The following is a 22488-nucleotide window of genomic DNA, read 5'->3' as shown; positions in this document are numbered from 1 at the left end:
GGAGATCTTCTTTAAAGGGTAAAAACTCATTCTACTTTATGTCTTATAGGGTATATACTGAGTTCAATACTGTATAACTGTATTAATTTAACTGTGAACCTCAAAATTTACAGCTAATTTTGAAAGAGAAGCATCTTTGCTCTGGAAATTGTTATTGAATATGTTAATGCTGTAATGAAATGCTTCTAATCATGTGGTTATTAAATAATTTAAAAAAAATGTAAAAAACAAAAACAAAAAAAAATTTTAAACAGTCCTAGCCAGGCATTGTGGCACACTCCTTTAATCCCAGCACTGGGAGGCAGAGGCAGGCTGATCTCTGTGAATTCAAAGCCTGCCAGGTCTACATAGTGAGTTCCAGGCCAGCTGGGGCTACAGGGAGATCCTGTCTCAAAAAGACCAAAAAAAAAATTTTTTTTTAAACAAAATAATGTTCATGGAATGAAGTGGGGAAAATACTAACCTCTAGAAAAATCTGAGTTTTTATTTATTTACCCCCAAACATTCAGGGGTATTAGATTATTAAAGCATACCTTTTACTTAGAACTTTTGTGTACTGTGAACCCTTCCCTATGCTATATTACTGGGGAAAGCAGAAATTCTGTATACTAGGCAAGATTCTATCAATGAGCAATATGCCTTGTGACTGAGTTTATATTTGAGCCCAGAGAACATATCAAGAGTTGAACTGCCTGCCAAGAGGCTGGTACTATATGCCCTTGAACACTTTTGGTTGTCCTGGATTGGTAGACATTGTTGAAATAAAACCTAAAATTATACAATAAAAAAAAATGATGGAGAGAACTGTCATGAGCTTTGATTAAAAGAAACAATGTTGTTAAGATGAATAGTCTTACAAAAGTGATCTATAGAGTCAATGTAATTCCAAAATCCCACAGACTATTCTGGAAGTTGCCAAGTGACTCTAACATAAACCTAGGATGGTGAGAACAATTTTTAAATGAAGAACAAAGCTAGAGGCTAGATACTATCTTATTACAATATTCTTTCTGAATCTATAGTCTTGATGACAGTGTGGTAATGTTGTCATGATGGATAATAGATAAAGGGATCTGGAATGGAAAGTTGAGAAATCCACATTTATACAGTCAGTTCATTTGTGACATAAAAACCAAGGCAATTCAATGTGAAAAGAAATCATCTCAAAAAAAAGGTATTCCACACAAAAATTCCAACTGCCTTTGCCTCCCCAATGCTGACTCTTCAATTAGCAATACCTAAGACGTCTAGGAATGGTTGGATTCCTGCTCTCTACACAAACCCTGGAAACTGCTTCAGATAACAAGGGAGTTAGAGCTTTGCCTTCTTGTCTCTTCTCAGGACTAGCAACCAATTGTAAAATGTCTGATGACAGTTGCTGAACATATTTAATGCAGTTTTCTGGTTATAAGGGAAAGTAAATCTAGACTGTCTTACTCCATTGTGGCTCAGATATATACCTGAAGTTGTAGAGGAGCTATATCATGCTAGTATTCAAAGATTTGTGCCTAGATGTGATGGTACGTGCCTGTAATCCCAGAATTTAGGAGGTAGACACAGGAGGATCAGGAGTTCAAGGTCAGCCTTAGCTACAGAGCAAGTTTGAGACCAGCCTGGGCTACCTGAGACCCTACCTCAAAATAATTTACAGGGACTGGAGAGATGGTTCAGTGAGTAAGAGCACTGCCTGCTCTTGCAGAGGACGCAGGGTTCAATTCCCAAGACCTATATGGTAGCTAACAACTGTCCATAACTCCATTTCCAAAGGATCCGATGCCCTCTTCTTCTGTCCTCTGTGGGAACTGCATGATATGGCTGCAGTTACATACATGCAGGCATAGAATTCATAAAATAAAAAATAAATTAAAAAAAATTTAAATAGACAAACAAGCAAACAAAAGAGACTGGCTAGGTGTGGTGGTACACGCCTTTAATTCCAGCACTCAGGAGGCAGAGGAAGGTAGATCTCTATGAGATTGAGGCCAGCCTGGACGAGTGAGTTCCAGGCCAGCTGGGGCTATAGGAGGCCCTATCTAAATAACAAACAACAACAAAAGAGACTGTGGCAGTGTCTCCTAATAGAAGCAGAAGACTTGATCCTAAAAACTGGATATCATTTAATGAAGCAGAAGAAAGGAGTATGAGAAGATTCACGGGCGTGTGTGTGTGTGTGTGTGTGTGTGTGTGTGTGTGTGTGTGCACGCACTGTTATGTGTGCTGTGTGTACTGTATATTTGTATGCTGTGTGTGCTGTGGGTTGTAGATGCTATGTGTGCTGTATCTGTGCTGTGTGTATACATGCTGTGTGATGTGTGTGGGTGTGTGCTGTATGGGTGTGTGTTCTGTGGTTCTCTGAATGAAAATGTCCCCCATAGGCTCTGAATATTTGGACACTTGGTCCTCAGTTTACCATGCTGTTTGGAGAGAGTCATGGAACCTTTGGATGTACAGCCATAATGGAGGACGTCACTGGGGGTGGGTTTTGAGAGTTCTTAAGCCTTGGCAGATTACCAGTCATGCTCTGCTTCCTCCAAATTGTGCAAAAATCTAAGGAGTTTTCTCTTAGAAAACTGAAACCCACAAAAGCTGATGGTAATGTGGACAAAGCAGGCCAGAGTCCATCCCAAACTGGCAGTGTCATTCACATGGTGCTGGCTTTAGAGGCATGAAATATGCAAGAGTGAAGGGGTCATTGGTTCTTCCTCCATGGTTTCAGACACACACCCTCCCCCGCCAAGACACTGGAGAGGCAAGAGCCATAAAACATTTTCCAAGGACAGCTGCATACAGGGAGTGGTACCAGCCCAAGAGAGAGATATATGTTGCACACAGCAAAGCTAGAGGTGGGTGAGCCTTCTAACCCCTTTGGAAGTAAAGTCTCAGAAGTCAGACATAGACCTGCAGGATTTGATGTTTGTCCTCTGGTTTTCAGTCTTGCTTTGGTCCAGTATTTCCTCTCTGTGCCCCCATTCCTCCCTCTTGGAACGGGAATGTGTATTTGGTTCCATTGTATATTGGAAGTATATAATTTGTCTTTTGATTTTATAGGACCTTACAATCAAAAGATTGCCTTGAGGCTCAGAAAAGACTTTGGACTCTGAACTTTGAAGAGTATTGAGACTGGTAAATGCTATGGGGACTTTTGAAGGTGGACTAAATGCATCTTGCATTTTATATGGTCATGAGCATATGGGAGCCAGGGAGTGAAATGTGGTGGTTTGAATGAGAGTGTCCCCCATAGGCTCCAAGTAGTTGGACATTTTGTTCCCAAGCAGTTGGGGCTGTTTGGGAGGGACATGGAGCCTTTAGGAGGTGTGACCATGCTGGCAGAAGCATGTCACTGGGGGCAGGCTTTGAGAGTTCTTAAACCTGGACAGATTTCTAGTCATGCTCTGTTTCCTGTGCCTGCTTGAAGATGTGATTGCTTAACTTCCTGCTCTGTTCACCTCTACATCATGCCCCCATCATTGGACTCTAACCAAACTCTCCCTTCTCTAAGTTGCCTTGGTCACAGTGTTTTTTCACAGCAACTGAAAAGTAACTAATACATGCTCTGTCTGTGAGTGTGCTATGGGCATGAGCTGTATGTTTATGAGCATGTGTGTACTGTATGTGGGTGTGTGCTTTGTGTGCTATATGTGGGGGTGCGAGCTGTATGTGAGGGATGTTGTTTGAGGGTGTGTGTGCTGTATGTGGGTGTGTGCTTTGTGCGTGCTATCTTTATCTTTGGGGGGGGATGCTGTATGTGGGAGTGCTGTTTGAGGGTGTGTATTCTATATGTATGTGCTATGTTTGTGTGTGCTTTATGCTGAATGTGGGTGTATGTGATGTACATATGGGTGTGTGCTGCATGTGAGGGTGTGCTGTATGTGGGTGTGTACATGCTATGTATGTGGGTGTGGGTGTGTGAATATATATGTGTTAGGAGGCCAGAGATCGACCTTGGGTGTCATTCCTCAAGTTCTGACCACCTTACATTTTTTTAGATAGGGTCTCCTGCTGGCCTGCAGCTGGCTGATTAGCTAACTGTGTCTACCTCCCCAGCACTAGGATTACAAGAATATTCTACCATACGCTGTTTTTTGTTTGTTTGTTTTAATGTGCATCCTGGGGATTAAACTCAGGTCCTTCTGTTTGTTCAGCACTCATTTTAGCAATGGAGAAACCTTCCTAGACCTTAGATTCAGAGATTTTGGTCAAAGGAGGGCAAGGAGTCTTTGAAAGTTCAACCAGAGGATTCATCTAGCTGCAGTGGTCCACATGTGCAACTTCAGCACCCAGAAGGGTGAGGCAAAGACGGAATCCAACACCAGCCTGAACTATGAAGCAAGAGTTTCATGTGCACAGTTTTATATTCATCTCCCTACAGTAGTGGAATTTTAAAATATTTTAATATTGCTTATTGTATCCTATGCTGCTTATGTCTCTCTTTAAACCATGAACTAATTGCAGACGGAGCTACTGTCTTGTTCATTTTGATGTTACATAGAACATCCAGACTAGCCCTTTAATGGGGGTGGGCTGGAGAGTCAGAGCAACCTAGAGTGGAGGGGGAGGAGCTGAGCACTGGGTTAGAGAACAGACAAAGCTCAATCTCTGCAGAACATATGGAATCGTCTGCTAATTCTTCTTGGAAACCTAGCTGATAGCCCAGTAAAGAAAAGAACTGTGTGCTAAATCGCACTGCGAATTTGTATAACCTTAGATGGAAAGAACCAGTAAAGCCTTGTGAGTTTGATAGTTTTTATTTCTATGAAAAATATGTTCTTTCTTTGAATTCAAGACTCAGGGCTGAAATAGAAACTGGGATCAAATTTGTGTCTACTCTACACAAGTACTGTGGTCGCCAGCTGTGGCCGCTCTCCTTCTCTCTCAGCTCCTCCCATCAGTTGTCCGGTCCGGACCCCAGGGCTGGTGAGGAGTCTGCGCCAGCATTGCCACATTCAGACGCAGGAGACCAGGTTCAGTGACACTGATCTGCTTTATTGCAGGAAGGCACAAGCTTATATGAGGTAGTGGTCCAATCACAGCAGAGCAAGTAGGATATCTTATTAGCATAACAGACTTAACGTCCTATCACAGAATAGTGGGTAGGATGCCCCATTAGCATACTGGGTTCAGATTACGGAGCCTGGATTCCTGGAAACCACATGACCCTGACTGTTGCAATATCTAGGTGTTGCAATTTTGGATTCTGAGGGTGGTGATTAGGGAGTGGTGAGCCCTAGGCATCAGTCTCATGATCTGCCAATGGGAGTAAATGTCACAAGGCATTCCTTGTGGCTCCAGCTGTCGTGCCATTGCCTAGGGCCTGCTGTATGGCTGTCATTAAGACTTTCACCTTAGGCTCAAGCCTGTCTCCCACAAAGTACATCTAAATGCTTAAAAACACACCTTTCTCAGCTGAGTGTTATAGTCTGTGACGTGGTTCCTACGGAGCTTTCCACAGTCATAGACGACTTCATTTCTTTCATCTTTTGCAGGAGACAGGCTTGAGCCTAGGGTGAAAGTCTCATTGACAGCCACGGGGGGGGGGGCTATCCTTCTGTCATCGACTCACAAAGACCCTGCTTTCGCTGTCCCGCACCTCCCCTGGTGACCCGGCAGCTGATGGGTCTCGAACACAGAGGGAGTGCTCGGTAGATTGGGATGGAACCCGACCGGGTAGCTGACAGCGGTCCTTGAGAGCCGCCAGGCCCGGTAGCAGAGAGTCTCAGCAGACTGGGTGCGCAGCCCGCCCCATGTCCCCCCAGCAGCACGAGGGAGACCGGTGCCACGCCCAGCAGCTGGCGCTCCGCGAAACCCGCACGCCCATAGAAGTGGGGCTGAGTTGGGAGAAAGTAAAAATAGAATGAGTGATTGACCATCTACTTAAGTAATAAGTGAAAAGTTGTCTACCCACTTTGTGGCTGGGCCACTGACCCTCCTCAGCCCTGGTAAATCATTGGAAATTTATTCTCTGGAGAAAATGTAACAAAGACAGTGGATTAGAGAGTAAAAGGCAGGAATTAAAGTGGGGTATTATCTTAGTTTACCTTTCTGTTACTCTAATAAACCCCATGGACCAGAAGCAACTTGAGGGAGGAAAAGGTTTATTTGGCTTACAGGTTACAGTCCATCTTTGAAAGACAAGCAAGAGCTCAAGGCAGGAGCCTGGAGGCAGAAACAAAAGTACAGACCCTGGAGGAACACTGCTTACTGCTTGCTTCCCCTGGCTTGCTCAGCTACCTTTCTTATACAGCCCAGCCCTACCCTGCCTAAGGTTGCCACCACCCACAGTGGGCTGGACCCTCCTACAACAATTAGCAATTAAGAAAATGCCTCACCAACATGGCCACAGGCCAATCTGTGATCTGAGCATTATTCACTTAAGGGTTCCTCTGCCCAAATGACTCTAGCTTATGTCAAACTGACAAAAACTAACCTGCACGGGTATACAGCACTGAAAACAGAGCTCAGGAAACCCATACCTGAATCACAAGATGCCTAAGCCTGAAGTGGCCCCATGTACCTGTCCTTAAGAAAGATCAGAAGTTTTCTTTGAGGAATTTAAGTAGACCAATAATATATATATATATATATCTTTTTGAGACAGGGTCTCCCTGTAGCCACAGCTGGCCTGAAACTCACTATGTAGACCAGGCTGGCCTTGAACTCACAGAGATCCTCCTGCCTCTGCCTCCCCAGTGCTGGGATTAAAGGTGTGTGTCACCACTCCCAGCTAAAAATACACCTAAACATATTGACAGTGATTTCCTAACTAAGTGATCTGACCAGACCAGATTGCTGTTGTGAAGGTCATGTCCAATAAGTGCCCCTTCCTCTCCTCCCTCAGAGCCTACAAGCCACTTTCTAGTTCCCTGCTCCTGAAGGTATGACAGCCACCAGGGATTACTAGACATCAGGGAGAGAAGCAGACAAGAATATTTGGGTTCAGCTATGAGGCCTTTTTAGGATTTTAATCCTGAAAATAAGAATTCCAGAAATAAACACAACCCAGGGATGTGGCACAGTAATATGGCACTTGCCTAGCACACAGGAGGCCCATGGTTTGATCCTTGGCACTGAAGAGGGTGAGGGGGTTTCAACAACTGTCAGAGAAAAAATTCAATACAGTGTCTCAGAGCTGAAACTCATGATTCTACATATTGAGGGTCCATTGAGAGCATGACACCATCAGTAAAAACAGGGACACACCAAGGCACGTATGATGGTTAATTTTATGTATCAAGTTAGCTGACCATGAAGTTCCCCAAGTATTTGGGTGTTTCCTTTGATGATATTTTGAATAAGACTAATATTTATATCAGTAAACTTTGAGTAAAGCAAGTTGCTTTACCCGTCAGTTGAAGAACTGAATAGAACAGTAGTCCCATCCCCAGCATGACAGAATTCTGTAGAAGACTGTGTGCCTCAGACACCATGCTTTCTGGACTGCAGCAAGCCTTCAGACACCAACTGAGACTTCTGCTCTCCCGAGTCTCCAACCTGCAGCCCACTCTACAGCTTTTACCATCCTCCATAATCGCTGAGGCAGTTTCTTATTTAAAAACAATCTTTTGGGGGCTGGAGGGATGGCTCAGCGGTTAAGAGCACTGACTGTTCTTCCAGAGGACCGGGGTTTGGTTCCCAGCACCCACATGGCGGCTACGAACCATCCTTAGCTCCAGTTCCAGGGGAATTCGAAGCCCTCTTCTGACCTCAAGGCATTGCAATATGCATAAAATAAAAATAATAAGTAAAATATATTTTTAAAAAGAAAAAAATCTTTTCATATGTATTATATTGATTTTATTTCTCTAGCGAATCCTAACTAATCATTGTGAAAAATCAGAGAAGATAGGACAAAAAGGAGAAACTTAAGAATTCTAAGGAGCCTTTGAGCCCCCGCCGTGCCTCCTTGTGTTGTGGGGGCCATAGCACGTTGCTCGTGCATAACTGGGGCCGCCTGCCCATCACGGGTGGCCCTTTTAACCACCAACTACAGGGGCACGAAAAATAAAAAAGAATTATAAGGAAAACGTGATATCAGTGAGATGATTCAGTGGGTAAGGCACTTGCCGCCAAGCCTGATGCCCTGAATTCAAGCCCCAGAACCCACAGAGTGGAAGAGAAAAACCAACTCCCATAAATTGTCCTCTGACAGCCACACATGCCACACACACACACACACACACACACACACACACACACACACAAATATTTTTTAATTATAAGGGCAATAAGTCATCACTGATAAAGGATCAACCTAGTAGTTCTGAACATCTTCAGTTGGTACTTAGAAATTTGGTAGAGAGTTTGGAGTTGAATGAATGAGAAGTACATTAGAAAAAAAAAAAGACAAAATTTAAACAATTATGAACTTCACGGTCAAGAAGCATAGGAAAGCAAAACCAGCCATGATTTCTGACATGGTTCAGTAATGAATCATCTTTACATGATTCTAACAATTGGCCAAAATTATAATTATATTGGAAGGATGTTGAGAAGACCCTTAATTTGTGGTAGGATCAAGGGTGAAAAAAAGATCTAAATTCTTATGTGTCATAGGATAAAAGTGAACTACTGAGTTTAAATTTTTTTATATAAATGTTTTATTTAGAGCCTTGCAGGTAAATTCCAAAGTAAATTCCAAAATAATAGCTAACAGGAAAAAACAATTGGCCCACTCATAGGGAAATACAAAGAGAAAGGCAAACTGTTGTTTTTGGAACAAATTTAGAATACTTAACTCTAACATATATATATATATATATATATACTTTTTAACATTTTATTATTTTTATTTTATGTGTATGAGTATATTGCCTGCATGAGTGTAAGTGCAACCATGTCTTGCAATGCTTATGGAGTTCAGAAGAGGGGGTTGGATCCACTGGAACTTGGGTTACAAACAGTTGTTAGCTGCCACGGGGGTGCTGGGATTTGAACCCGGGTCTTCTGCATAAACAGTGCTCTTAACTACCAAGCCATCTCTTCAGTCCCCTGTAGATATAATTTTTAAAATGAAAGCCTAATAAAAATCAAATGAAGAAAATATCCAAGATATGATAAATGTGACATTTAAATTAAAGGAAGAAAATGAAAATTAGATCATGGTAATGAGAGAAATGGTTGGCCATTTAGAGGAAGAGTAAGTTGGGTTCACATTTCACATCTTACTTCAAGACAACTTTGTAAAGAGTCAAACATTTAGGCCAGGTGTGGTGGCACAGGCCTTTAATGTGGGAGGCAGAGACAGGCAGACCTCTGAGATCAAGGTCAGCCTGGTCTACATAGCAATTTCCAGGACAACTGGGGCTACAGGGAGTCCCTGTCTCAAACAAACAAGAATCTAACATCCAAATTATCAAAACACTAAATACAATCACATGAGATTAGGTAGGTAGGTAGGTAACAGATAGATAGATAGACAGACAGATAGATAGACAGACAGATAGATAGGATAGATAGATAGATAGATAGATAGATGATAGATGATAGATACATAGATAGGTAGATAGATAGATGATAGATAGAAAGAGTTCGCTCGGTGGATAAAAGCACTTGCCACATAAGCCTGACAACCCAAGTTCAATCTCTGGAACTCACAGTGGAAGAATAGACTCCAGGAAATTGTCCTCTGACATCCACCCTAGCTCCATGACACACACATCATACGTGCACACAACAAAGCTAAATAATAGCAATAATGTCCCAGTGAAGAATATCTGTTAAAGGATGACACAAAAATCTATGATAGAGAAAAAAAAAAAAAAAGACTGACAAATTTGGATCTATAAAAATAATTTTTATCATAACTCCAAGACTATAAACATAGTTAAAGTACTAATAATCTAGGAAAGAAAAGAGATGACTACAGGCTGGAGAGACGGCTCAGTGGTTAAAAACACTGGTTGTTCTTGCAGAAGACCGGGGCTCAAATCCCAGCACCCGCATGGAGCTAACAACTGTCTGTAACTCCAGTCCCAGGGGATCCGACAGCCTCTTCTGACCTCCGTGGGCATTACACGACATGGGTGCACTTACCTACATGCAGGCAATACACATTAAATAAAAATAATAAAATAAAATATTTTTAAAAATTTAAAAAAGAGATGACTTGCTTTTTATATAAAGAGCTATAAACATTAGAAACAGCAATGATGATGCCATCTAAAATTGGACAAAAGATCATCAGAAAGTGTACAGAGAAGAAAATACAAATAAACGTTTGAAAAGATGCTAAAATTGCATTCTTATAATTTAAATGAAATTAAAACCTACATAGTCTCCATAGTTTTACTAGGTATTAGCTGGCAGTGAGGAAGAGTGAGGAAACAGGCATAGATTCTGCAGAGGAGCACAGATTCTTATCTCTAAAAGGGCAATTAGATCCAGTGATTACACTTCTAGAATTTACCTTGAGACAGCATTCTGAGAACTGTAAAATAACTCTTAGCTCTGAATAACCTGATCCAAACCCCTGCACTGAGGCACAGGCCAACCCTAGCATGGCTTCTCTCAGCCTCAAGCTGCCTCCTTAGAACAATCCAGGTTTCCTTTCAGTTCATGTCTGAAAAGCTTAAACTCAGGCTGTTCTAACCAACATCTGACCTCTTCTTCCTTAGAGAATTTAGTTTTTGTAAAGTTTACAGTTGTAAATTATTCCTTTGTCCTTTTGAGATATGTATAGCCTACAGTCCCTGCATGTCATTCTCAAGGATGTGAGAGCCATTCCTTTGAAATGTAACCATCACTGTGGGAGGTCAGTACCCCAACTCCAAGTACCTCCACACAGCTGGCCTCTTCATATTTACATCGCTCAACCTTCCCATGCCCTTCCCAGGCTTGCCCTTGCTTACTCTCCTTCTCCCTTACTCTCTCCTCTGTCAGTTGGCAAGGAGCTTACATTCTCCCCTACACACAGTACTTACTGAATAAAATAGAGTCTGCCACTTTAATGTCTTGTATCCAATTTTACATGCTGGAAGTGACAAATATTGGGTTGAGGCTGTAGCTTTGCAGTGGAGCACTTAGTAAGCATGCATGAGACCCTAATTTCAATCCCCAGTACACACACACACACACACACACACACACACACACACTCACTCACTATAGGATTATACGGTTAAATTGGTTTAAAATAAACCAACTTTGATTAGTATGAACCCATCAATAGGGAGCTGCTTGATTAATAAGTAGTACATTTATAAATAGTATTATATGCCACAAAGATCCTTTATGAAATGACTGTTGAAAGATTGCCAAGGTATAAAGCAGAAAAAAAATGCAGAATAGTATTTACAGTTTCTGTTATTTGTGTAGCAAAAACAAAAGCACACCCATATAGCTGTATGCAGTCCAGAGGTGGGCAGAGACACAGGCATCTCGTGCTTTGTGGAGTGTCTGTTTTAGGAGCAGCTGACCCAGGAGGTGATGGACAGCATATGGGCAAGGGCATGTGAGTGATACAGAACAGACATGAAGCAATTAGAAGGCCAAGGCAAGGGCCCAGGTGAACGGACCATGAAGGGAGTAACTTACCATTTGATCTTCAGGATGGCAGGCAGCAAATTTGAATTATGGTTAAGACATTACATTCCAAAGTTGGAAAGATGCACAAGAAAAGGGAGTACTTAGCAACTGAGGGACTCGCTGACCCTCAGCTCCACTGAGCCAAGATGACCTTACTACATATGACAGTATGGGCTTGTGTTTTCTGTTGGAGAAGTTGGCTCCCACCTTAGCATTAGCTGTCCACTACAGCTAATAGGGCTGAGTCTCTTATTTAACTGACAAAGCTTAGAATTGTTTCACAGAGTAGAAAGCCTGTATGTAGGGGATTTCACACCACTTTCCAGTTTTCATGAGAGAACTGGTCTACCTGCTGGATTGTACTATGGTTGATACTGCCCTCAGAAGGACAGGTTTCCTTGTTTTCCAATTTGTAGTTCAGTCAAACTGTGGCAGGCGAAGCTACTAGGCATTTTCCCCTCAAGCAGAGTACATGAGAGAAAGGTCTGAAACCCATTTGTTTTTGTTTGCTTTTTGGTTTTTTTTTTTTTTTGGTCTTTTGAGACAGGGTTTCCCTGTAGCCCCAGCTGTCCTGGAATTCACTATGTAGACCAGGCTGGCCTTTGAACTCACAGAGATCTGCCTGCCTCTGCCTCCAGAGTGCTAGGATTAAAGGCATGTGCCACCCATTTGAAAGGTGAAGGAAAAGGCATCCCCTTCAGTCCTTCCTTTCCTCTTAGTTCATGGCATCCTCTGAATTTTTAGTCATGGACACGTGGCAACAGGCACACATAATCGAAGAGGACCCTGCTAACAGAAGTAGCTGCCTGCACCCAAGCCCAACCTGGAATCCTCCTTGTCTAGCTCCTTATTTTACCTCAACTCTTCCTAAAGCATGCTGAATTCTGACTTCCCTGCTCTTAAAAATCTAGCCTTAATGCCGTTCATCTCATTGACTTGTTTCCTGAGGTCTATTGTTGCCCTGCATCCTACCACCCCTTACCCTAGGTTTCCTATCACACTCATCTCCCATTTGCCTATTCTTTGTTGTCCTACTTAAATCTCCCTCACAAGGTTTGCTTCTCCTCTCCCCTAGACCTAGACGTAACCAATGACAGAGACTCAGATGCCCTGACCAGATTATGCTCTATACCTAGGTTTATCCTTCCCATTCCCTTCACTGTCAAAACAGTCACAGACAATGAACATATTTAGGTCTCACCTAAAGATTGGGCTCAAGGGGCTGAAGAGAAAACCTGCACTTAAAGGTTTTTGGTTTTTTATTTTATGTGTACAAGTGTTTTGTCTGCATGTATGTAAGTGCACCTGTGTCATGCAGTGCCTGAAGAGGCCAGAAGAAGGCATCAGATCCCCTGGAACTGGAGTTATGGAGGGTTGTTAGTCACCACATGGGTGCTGGGACTCAAACCCAGGTCTTCTGCAAGAACAGCCAGTGCTCTTAACTTCAGAGCCATCTCTCCAGCTCTCTTCATTAAGAGCACTTAAAGGACCCAAGATCAATTCCCAGAAACCACATGGCAACTCACAACCATATGTAATTCCAAGGGATCTGACACCCTCTTCTGGTCTCCATCAGAACAAGGCGTGCATTTGGTGCACATATATAGAGCAGGCAAATCCTCATACACATTTTTTTTTTTGTCTTTTTGAAACAGGGTCTCCCTGCAGCCCCAGGTAGCCTGGAACTCGCTGTGTAGACCAGGCTGTCCTTGCACTCACAAAGATCCACCTGCCTCTGCCTCCCAAGTGCTGGGATCAAAGGCATGTGGCACCACGCCCAGCTACATAAAATTGTTTAAATCGCTGAAAAAAATAAAAAGATTGGGCTCAAGTTTGAAAAAAAGACCAAAACCATCCATGCCAGATTGTCATGAGGTAGTCTATGGAGGGGAATCCCATCTCTTAATCAGAGAATTAGGAGAAGCTTATTCAAATCCTGGGGGAGATGACAAAGGGAGGCCCATTGAGATATGCTTCCCATTGGCCTACCCAGGATAGAATATCTTCCTCCAGAAACCCCTTTATGACAGCTGTTAAATTACTGGCCAATCATAACAGTGCCTGAGGAAATAACAACCAATTTCCAGAGAAAATGTCCCAACACAGTATCTGAGTTGTTAACAGACTCAAGTCAAAAATAAACCTTCTGGTGCTGGAGAGATGGCTTAGGGGTTAAGAGCACTGGCTGCTCTTGAAAAGACCTGGGTCAATTCCCAAGAGACACATGATGGCTAACAACCATCCATAACTCCAGTTCCAAGGGCTCTGACACCCTCTTCTGGCCTCTGCAGGCATTGCAGGTATGGGTGCACTTACATACATGCAAAGCACTCACACACATAAATTTTTTTTAAAGCACATACATTTTATTTAAAACCTTAAACCTTTTCAACATGGAGTCTAAGGAGAGCAGTGAAACATGTCATCACTGTTAGAGAAATTTCAGTTTGCTAATTGCCAGAGTCCTAGACCATCCCAAATCCACAGTGGGTCAAAGGTGCACTAAGCCCAGCAACAGTTCTAGTGCCTGAAAACCATGCATCCTCCTAGTTCCCATCCTTTTACCACCACCCCCAAGAAGACAGCCTCACATAACCACTCTACACCACATCAAGAACCTTTCTCCAGACTCTGACCCAAGCTTACAGGAGGCCTCTGCCTTCCTATATACTCCCCACTTTCGGATGGGAAGCCCTCACAAGCTCCCCAAGTTTCATTACCTTCCACATCAGATGGACACAGCATACTGAACAAGGACCTGGCAAAACCTAGCAACATACAGGGTCATCGAAGTGCCCATTGCTTATAGTGTGGCACCCAGCAACCCAAAGGGAGAGTGGCCCAAGAGAGAACGCCATAGAACAGGGTCCATGGTCAAGTGACATTCGTGAGACAGATGGAAGATAGGTCAGAGTACAGAGTGCAGGCCTCCACCCAACATTATAACAGGTGGCCATGGGCTAGGTTCATTCAAGATGCCTTTGTTAATGCTGGGGTGTCACCCCGGCCAGAAACCTTCAGTTGTTTTAGGACTTCACCTCAGCCCCTGGAGACAAGCACATTTCTGTGAAAGGAAACTGAAAGTCAAAACAGGCCCAAAATGCTCAACACCAAGGCAGTTGGGGATTGATCGAGTCCACTTCAGGAAGCCTGACCTCTGAGACCTGTAACCATGCTAGTCCTTTTTTTTTTTCTCTCTCTCTCTTTAATTGGTTGACAGAGTCCCAGTGTTTTTGATTGAGAAGGCTACGGTGGAGCATAGAGGGACTGAAAAATAATGAATAAAAGCAGGGGATGTCAGTTGCTCTTACCTTTCTGAAAAGATTCTGCTGACTCTTGATGGTCCTGTTGATTTCTCCGTGATTCCCAAAGCACTCAGTGGAAACCATCCCCTTCTCCAGCCACGTTCTTGTTCCACCCTCCTCCAAGAATGGAGTGGGCAGACAGTGTACAGTACAAACCACAAACCGGAGATACTTTATTGTCAATTCTGGATTAATAACCTTGAACAGGATGAAACAAAACAGACTGCCACACGGGATTTAAATGAAACAGATTTGAACTCTCGGTACCATCAGGATGCTGACCAAGAGCTATTATAACTCTGAGAAGTATTACAGCTCAGAAACTTCTTGGAGGGCTGAAGCCTCCAAGTGATGACCAGGAGCAGTCACTTGCTGAGCAAGTCTGCAGATCACCAATGAGAGTAGCAGGTCTTGGAGGCTGGACACAGCTGCAGGAAGGAATTCCTGTGTGGAGCTTTGGAGGCTGAGCCGGGAATGAATCCCCACTGCCTGCAGCTGCTGGTTGAGTCCTGGAGGCTGGCTTGAGCAAGCTCCCAGCCTTCAAGGAGTCTGTTCCCAGGGGATCTTGAAGGTCCTCTTCCTTCTCCCACGTGCCAGCAGGTGGGAGCTGGACTTTGAAGCCTTCAGGCTCCCTCCCCTGGTACTGGTGCTGAAGTCTGACCTCTCTGCCTCCTCCTCGGGCTCCTTTAGCATGTCTACTACATCTGTTGCCCAAATTTATAGGGAGCCAGCGGTCCCAATCAGACCCAGCCTGGCCCTCATTGGCTGAAAGTGCGTGTGCAAATAAGGTGAAAAAAAAATGGGACCAATCAGAGGAGAGTGGTCAAACCTGCTTGGGAAGGGGGAACTACCTCTCTCTCTCTCTGTCTCTCTCTGTCTCTCTCTCTGTCTCTCTCTCTCTGTCTCTCTCTCTCTGTCTCTCTCTCTCTCTCTCTGTCTCTCTCTCTCTCTCTCTCTGTCTCTCTCTCTCTGTCTCTCTCTCTCTGTCTCTCTCTCTCTTTCTCTCTCTCTCTCTCTCTCTCTCTCTCTCTCTCTCTCTCTCTCACTGAAAGTTACTAAAAGTTCACAAACCGGGCTCTGCCAAGGGAGGGAAATGTGTAAGAAAGTTCGTTTTCAGTTGCCATGGTGATCTTTGCACGCTGCCCACTGCTTTCTTACTTCCTTCAGCTGTGAAATTTCTCTCCACTGAGGTTTTTCCTTTGGGGGTTGCTGCCACTGGGTTAACAGTTACCAGCATCCACCCACTGTGGCTTCTTTGCCCTCAAGGCTTGAGCCAGCCAGCTATCTGAAGTCTGTCAAAAAGCAATGAAGCCTCCATGGGAGGTGATTGGGAGAGGGGGCGCCTACTCCTGACATAGCAAGGATTCTCCTCTCCATGAGGGCATGAAAAAGCACTGTTTGGCTATCCTAATGCAGGGAAGATGGTTGATGGGGAGCCCCAGGTGCTGTTCTCTAATCCACACTGTACCAATACCACACACCCCCAGGCTATTCCTAGAATGTGGTCAAAGTATGTGGTTGGGTCCCTTGATACAGGATGATCCTCTAATGGGTCACTTTGACCTGAGGGCTCCTCATTAGCCTGGCCCAAACTTAATAGGAACTGAGTGTGCCTCCCAGTTCTTCCTTTCCCCTCCCCCTTCACATGTATCAGACTGACACTGAGTTCCAGTGCACACCTGTCCACTCCTTCTTCTGACCTATATAAACTCGGTCAATCTCTTCCATCCCAACACTTCCTGATGCCTGCTGCTTATTAAATGCCTAAACTAACACACTCCTCTGTTTACACTTCTACCTTCTTGACTTCTTTAAATATTATATTTTACTTATATATCTACTTGAGACAAGATCTCATTATGTAGTCCAAGCTGTGGTGGAAATTGCTTTGTATCCTAGGCTAGCCTTGAATTTGTGATCCTCCTGGCTCTGCCTCCCAAGTGCTGGGATTTCAGGAGTATGCCATTTCAGGCTTTGATTTTATTTTCAGTAATTGTTTGTGATAGAGGCTTCATTCTGATCCAAAAAAAAAAAGACTTTATTTGGGGCCCACTAACTGGTGGGATCTATAATACTTGATTCACCCAAAGAATTCCTAGCGATAATTGGGGGAAAGAACTCTGCAATGGGAACTCAGTATTACTGACATCACAGGTGTTACTGTCAATAGTCCACTTCTCACACCTAGGTCTTAGAAAAGAAAACCTCAGGCGGCCTGGAGAGATGGCTCAGCAGTTAAGAACACTGTCCTTGCAGGAAGACCCAGGTTCGAATCCCACCATCCACATGGCAGCTAACAACTGTCCTAACTCCAGTTCCAGGGGATCTGATAGCCTTTTCCATCCTCCAAGGGCATTGCACGACACAGGTACACTTACCTACATGCAGGCAATTCATGTATACACATAAAATAAAAATAATAAAAATATTTTTATTTTTAAAAAAGAAAAGAAGACCTCACATGTGTCTTTTGGCCTGTCTGTCCTTTGAGCTCATCTCAGGTGTTCTAAGTGATTCAAGAATAGTGTCACACTTGACTTGAGATGGCCATTCTCAGACACTCAGCTGTTGAACACTGTCCCATCCTCCAAACTTCTACTTTCAGACTGATTTCCCAAAGGTTTCTCACCTTCTTCGAACCCTCCCCACCTCCACCCAGTCCCCAACACCCAAATCAATTGTGAAGAGCTTTTCCATAGAACTCTTAAGTGCCATTCAAATGTGGAAAAGTGCCTGGGCCCATACTTAACAGTTTCCAAACATTCCATTTAAAGCAAACATTAGGCCTTTAAGGGAGGTATTTCTTAACTTCTCAGGCTAGCCTGGCTCAACCTCAAGTCTCTTCAACTGAAACAACCTCTTTATACAATACAGTTTACTATTACATGGAGTCCTAACTTTATGTGCCTAGTTTCCTGAACTTTCAGCCATTTTACTTTATTTTTATAGAATTATGTCCTGAGTTTTTACCAAATAAGACTTGAACATTTGTGCAGAATAACATTCTTTAAAGGAAACCGTCATATTAAAACTGAAGTAAAAAGAGCAGTAAAATTATTAAACTTTCCTTCTCTAAACCATCTGGTTATTATATTTTTATAAAAGATATTTTATTTTATGTGTATGCGTGTATTGCCTGCATGTAGGTAAGGGTACCCATGTCATGCAATGCCCTCGGAGGACGGAAAAGGCTGTCAGATTCCCTGGAACTGGAGTTAGGACAGTTGTTAGCTGCCGTGTGGGTGCTGGGATTCGAACCCAAGTCTTCCCACAAGAACAGTCAGCGTTCTTAACCACTGAGCCATCTCTCCAGCCCCTGGTTATTATATTTTTTTAAAACCATGAGTTCAGTGACTGTCTCAAATACACATAGACCTTTGCTATTTAACATATCAAGAAGGACCTTCCCCACCATATGGTACTTGAGCTAGTGCTATCTATATAACCTGCTAGTGTTCTTTGTATGCATGTTAAACAGTAAGATGAAATGCTGTTACTATTAAAGACAGTCAACTGAGGAGAGGCAATTATAAACAGCTGGCACCTGAGGAAGGCTTGTGTTTGTTTACTTTCATTTTACCCTCAAGCTTGCTTTTCTCCAAGTCCTTTTCCTACATGTAGGATTTGCTACCACTAGGTGGCAACATAATCACATTCTGGTGGCCAATAAGACCCTGGAAACTTGGAGACTCCCCATCAGCCCAGCTGAAATTTAGAGACATTTTGTCTCCATGCTGCACCCATCCAGCCAGCCAGCAATTATTCGTTGAATTCCACGAGATAATGATATAGTTGAGTTAAAACATTACCAGCGCTGCTTTAAAAAATAATTGATGGTCTGACAGAAAAGAAACTGAAGTCAATTGTCTCTGCACAATCATTTTAAGTGGAGAAGGTGAAAGGTACTGGGATGTTTTCTTTCAATCACAGGGATCCAAGCATTAAATGCGATTCAAAATCAGACAGGCAGTGAAGAACTACTAGATACTCACTGAGGGAAATTTGAGAACTATTTCTTGGCATGGGATCAGAAATTCCAAATAATTGAAGGTCAAAGTTCTGGAACCAGAGGAAGCAGATATCATCAGTCAGGAATAGGGTGGTACCCGTGGATTTGGGGCTGGCTTCCTTATAGGCGGGGTGATTTTATAGAACGTTTATATGCACAGCTACAAACAATTTGATACCCACTCTACTTAATGTTTAAGTACTTTTTTATTCTTACACAGTATTAAGGAGAGATGCATTTCTTCCTCTGCATATTTGTTGCTTGGATATGTCCTTCCTGCACTGTTGTTTCCAGTGTAAAGTTTATCTACCGGGGTTTTATTTCCTAAGAGGCCTCTATAAACTATTGAGAGAAGTGGGTTAGTTTCCCAGTCTTATTTATTTCATTTTAACTCCCTTCCTTGTGTACATCAAAAAGGGCAAAATCCAGGCTGGGGAGATAGTTGTTGATAAAGTGCTTGCTATACAAACATGAGGACCTGGTTTAATTCCCAGCATCTGAGTAAAAATTTGGGTGTGGTGATGTGTGGTGAGGCACAGGTGGGAGAGACTCAGTCTTTTTTTTTTTTTTTGAGACAGGGTCTCCCTGTAGCCCCAGCTGGCCTGGAACTCACTATGTAGACCAGGCTGGCCTTGAACTCACAGAGATCCGCCTGCCTCTGCCTCCCGAACACTGGGACTAAAGATGTGTGCCACCATGCCTGGCTTGGGAGACTCAGTTTTTATGTTTTTTTTTTTTTTTTTTTTTTTTTTTGGACAAGGTCTCCCTAGTCCCAGTCTGCCCGGAAGTCATTCTGTGCATCAGGCTGGTCTCAATCGCACAGAGATCTGCCAGCCTCTGCCTCCCGAGGGCTGGGATTAAAAGCAGGAGCCACCACACCTGGCACACAGTCTTTAAAAATAAAGTGGATGACTCATCAGCTGGGCGTGGTGGTGTTCATCTTTTACCACAGCCTTTAATCCCAGCACTCGGGAGGCAGAGGCAGGCAGATCTCTGTGAGACTGAGGCCACCCTGATCTATTAGCTAGTTCCAGGCCAGACCAGCAGCTGTGGCTACAGAAAGACGCTGTCTCAAGTTTTTTTTTAAAAGGTGAATGACTCCTGAGGAATGGCACCCAGGGCACACGTACACATACACACACACACACACACACACACACACACACATTTTTAAAAAGGCAAACTTTGGCATCCTCTAATGATCAAAAATGACTCTATTTTTTCTATGCAGACCAGAAATAGCATAAAATACAAGTCAGCTTTGTCGTCCATGGTCACAGTCTTTTAATCTTTTACCATCTGACCCCCATCAGGAATCATTTTGTCTTGTGACCTGGGAATATAGCCTTAAGCTCCTTATGACCCTTCCTTGCCTTTGAACCAGAATAATGTATGAATGTGTGGGGGGCGTTTTGAATATCAAGAAAGTGCTGCAAACAGATCAGCAAGGAAGATAGGAAGATTATCCCATTTGAGTTGCAAACAATAGGTTTAATTGATAACATCTGTTTGTGGTTGTGTTGCATGCTGTTCTAAATCAATGGGAATCAGAAGGGACATAGTCTTCTGATAAGACACTTCCATTTTTACGTCCCTATTTCATACTAGATACACTGTTTCAGTAAAAGGAAGTGCAAGCTCTTGCTCAAGAGCACCATTCTGAGAATAACCTGAAGGAGCAGGTTCTCAGAGCAGTTCAGGTCCCTCTCAGCTTGAATGGATGCTAAGAGTCAGACTGTCTTTATTCAAGCATTTCTCTAATGCGACATTGCATGGCGAGTGCTACATAGCTCAAAGTTCATTTTATGCATATGATCATCTAATTGTTTGGACTACATTTCCTGAAAGATTATCTTTTATCTATTGACTATGTTAGCTTCTTTGTCAAAAACCAGTTGAACAAAGCAGCGTGTGTGTGTGTGTGTGTGTGTGTGTGTGTGTGATTGTACAACTGGGTGACTATAGGTAATAATTACATTTTATTTTTTAATATTTTCTTTATTATCTCTCTCTCTCTCTATATATATATATATATGAATATATGTCTTTTTGAGACAGTCTCCCTGTAGCCCCAGCTGGCCTGGAACTCATTATGTAGATCAGGCTAGCCTGGAACTCACAGAGATCTGCCTGCCTCTGCCTCCCGAGTGCTAGGATTAAAGGTGTGTGCTATCACGCCTCTGCCTCCCAAGCGCTGGGACTAAAGGCGTGCGCCACCACGTCTGGCTGCAATACTTCTATTCCATGTTTTGCAGCCCCTTGGTCTGAACCCATGCAGAATCTTTGTAGGCCTTAACTGCTAATTAAGGGTCTAATGATTAAAGCCACGAGGTGGAGTTCAGCACAGAATGGGCTCAAACTATTTTTGTGTTCAAAGGCAACAGAATAACACGTCTGGGCTCTGAAGTCTTCTCTGGAATTGGATTCTGTGTCCACCTCTTGCTAGTTCAGGACCTTGAGCAAACACCTTCATCTCCTTTATGTTGCCATTTCTTCATCTGTGCAAATGAGATAAGAGTGTGGCTTGGGACTGGAGAGATAGTTCAACAGTTAAGAGCACTGGCTGCTCCTGCAGAGGACCCTGGTTCAGTTCCCAGTACCCACATGGTGCCTAACAACTATCTGTAACCCCAGTTCCAGGAGATCTAACACTTTCTTCTTGCCTCTGCAGACACTGCATGCACATGATACACTTACATGCATACAAGCAAATCACTCATACACATAAAATAAAAATAAATAAGTAAAATTTTTTTTAAATAGAGTGTTTTACTCAGTGGTAAACTACTTGCCTGGCTCTGGGTTCGAACCCTAGCACAGGAAACAAAAAAAATATTCCTTCATTATAAATGGATATGTATTATCATTATCAATATTTCCCCCCAAATCAATTGTCTATGCAATGCTTTCAGATTTAACATTTTGTTATCTTATATGGAAAATACATTTGATCATCCAAAGATAGACATTCAGATCTAAATTATATGAACCCCGTGTGGTAGGAAAAGTGTAGAAATGACTTCTGTGAAATATTTGTTCTGTAATAAAGGCTGATCAGTTGGGGCTGGAGAGATGGCTCAGCAGTTAAGAACACTGACAGTTCTTGCAGAAGACCCAGGTTCGAATCCCAGCATCCACATGGCAGGTAACAACTGTCCGTAACTCCAGTTCCAGGGGATCTGACAGCCTCTTCTGTCCTCCGTGGGCATTGCACAACATGGGTGCACTTACATGTAGGCATAACACTTATAAACATCAAATAAAAATAATAAATAAGGGGCTGGAGAAATGGCTCAGCAGTTAAGAACACTGGTCGTTCTTGCAAAAGACCAGGATTCGAATCCCAGCACCCACATAGTAGTTACAAATGTTCATAACTCCAGTCCCAGGGGATCCCACAGCCTCTTTTGACCTCCATGGGCTTTGCATGACATGGGTGCACTTACCTACATGCAGGCAATACACACATACACATAAAGCAATTTTCTGCCAGACCTCTGAATGTTCATGCTTAATATGTACTAGGCATTCACATTCTAGCAGCTTTTGTGTTCGTAGAATAGACTAGATTAGTGAGTTCTGTGTGGGGCCAGGGATTCAATTGTATCTGATAAACAAAGACATTGTTTTGAACTGTCTTCTGTTAAGGAAAGA

The 22488-nt window shown here is 43.1% G+C and overlaps 1 pseudogene; it reads left to right on the top strand.

Annotated features, from left to right (window-relative positions):
* Positions 1 to 7883: 7883 nt before the first annotated feature.
* LOC115069246 lies at positions 7884 to 7989 on the top strand (annotated as a pseudogene).
* Positions 7990 to 22488: the final 14499 nt, after the last annotated feature.

This window comes from Nannospalax galili, unplaced genomic scaffold (genome assembly GCF_000622305.1).
Source record: "Nannospalax galili isolate Female #2095 unplaced genomic scaffold, S.galili_v1.0 scaffold511, whole genome shotgun sequence".
NCBI lineage: Eukaryota > Metazoa > Chordata > Mammalia > Rodentia > Spalacidae > Nannospalax > Nannospalax galili.
The sequence above is the reverse complement of the archived record's forward strand: the minus strand, read 5'-3'. Positions and strand labels throughout refer to the sequence as shown.